At 40.8% G+C, this 1,768-nt stretch overlaps 1 protein-coding gene across 1 annotated transcript in view; it reads left to right on the top strand.

Moving 5' to 3' along the window:
- YES1 (YES proto-oncogene 1, Src family tyrosine kinase) overlaps positions 1-1,768 on the top strand; it is a 102,767-nt gene that overhangs the window by 92,433 nt on the left and 8,566 nt on the right. The gene's annotated exons all lie outside the window — the stretch shown is intronic.

The raw sequence follows: 1,768 nt of genomic DNA, 5'->3' as shown, positions 1-1,768 counted from the left end.
TCTTGCTCTGTCGCCCAGGCTGGAGTACAGTGGTGCAGTCTCAGCTCACTGCAACCTCCGTCTCCTGGGTTCAAGCAATTCTCCTGCCTCAGCCTCCCAAGTAGCTGGGATTACAGGTACCCACCACCACGTCTGGCTAATTTTTTGTATTTTTAGAAGAGATGGTTTTGCCATGTTGGCCAGGCTGGTCTCAAAGTCCTGACCTCAGGTGATCCACCTGCCTCGGCCTCCCAGAGTGCTGGGATTACAGTCCTGAGCCACCGTGCCCAGCCTGGTATATTTTTAAAAATATTAATTTGCCTTCTTTTCTTCAGTAGATTATTTTGAGATCATTTTCTTGTTTTATTTCTCCTAACAAAACCTATTTATAAAACCGGTACTTTAAGAGATATATCTGCCATTAATAAAGAGGAGTAGTTTCTAGGGGGAAAGAAATTTTAGCTCACTTGAAATTCAGCTATCATTGAGTACTATTTTAGTTTGTTACTTCTCAAATTCTTCTGAAGATCCTAATGTTGAGAGTGAAATCACATAAAATTCAGTCTTTAGGAAAAACTGTTTTGCTAATCTTACGGGTTTTGCATATTATCTAACATATCCTTCTTCCCTAATACCTCCAACTGTAGATCTAATGCCGTCAAATTTTTTCACCCACTTTGTCTTGTTGCTGTTATTTGCTGATAAGTTCTTCTCATTTAATGACTCATCCTTGTCCTTTCCAACACAACTCCTCTCCTGTCTTAATTCACTGTCACCTTAATACACATGGTGATGATTTTTCTATTACCTTGGTTTCATGTGGCTTGAACTCTTCTCCTATGTAATCTTGTCTTTCACTCTACCTTAGCCAGTCTTCCTATCTTCATACCTTAAACCTTAATGTTACCAATAACTGCAATCCTTTCAGAATCTATTTCATCCGTCTACTTTCTGACCACCACTTGCTGTCTTTCTAGCTAACTTTCTCTACCCCAAACCTAGCAGTTTCTTGATGCTACCAGGATCTTTACTCCATTGTTTCTGCCACCTTTTCCTGCTTCTCAACCACGTCATGTAACCATTCTACTCCTTAAATTCCCCAGTGAAGCAGTATAATCACTTGTTTGCAGTTACATTGCCCTTTTCCCTTCTCTGATTTCATCATCATTGCTTAGCAAAATCACCACACTAAATAATTCCAACTCTGCCTGCACTATACCTGCAGACAGGGCTAGAGAAAACAATACAGCCGTGCAACATAGTTTCACTTTAAATGTATAACCATGAGGAGCTTTCAGTTTTAGCTATGATGCAGTGCCTAATATCCAGGTTACTATAGCACTATAAACAACTGCAAAAGTTAGATAAAATATATAAAAGAACTGGTAGGACATTGCACCAAGGAAGGCCATATTCCTTAAGACAGGGCAAGGACATGAGATGAGCCTTACATTTATATTGGCTTTCTTTCTGAAGGCATTTTCTAAAATGGCATAGGGCAACAAAACCCAGACAGAAAGCATAAGTCTTACTAAGCAAAAAAGGCAGAGATCCAAGGGCTGGGATCTGAAGGACAGGGTCCCAGAGAAGGAACATAGGGAAAGAACTCTAAAATTCTGCTTTAAAATTCCAGTTAGGTATGGTGGCTCACACCCATAATCCCAGTACTTTGGAGCCTGAGGTGGGTGGATCACTTGAACCCAGGAATTTGAGGCTGCAGTGAGCTATGATTGCACCACTGCACACCAGCCTAGGCAGGAGAGCAAGACCCTGTCTCAAAAAAAAAAAC

The sequence above is a fragment of the Cebus imitator genome, unplaced genomic scaffold (assembly GCF_001604975.1).
Source record: "Cebus imitator isolate Cc_AM_T3 unplaced genomic scaffold, Cebus_imitator-1.0 Scaffold12, whole genome shotgun sequence".
Classification (NCBI taxonomy): Eukaryota; Metazoa; Chordata; class Mammalia; order Primates; family Cebidae; genus Cebus; species Cebus imitator.
This window is presented reverse-complemented; position numbering and strand designations above follow the sequence as displayed.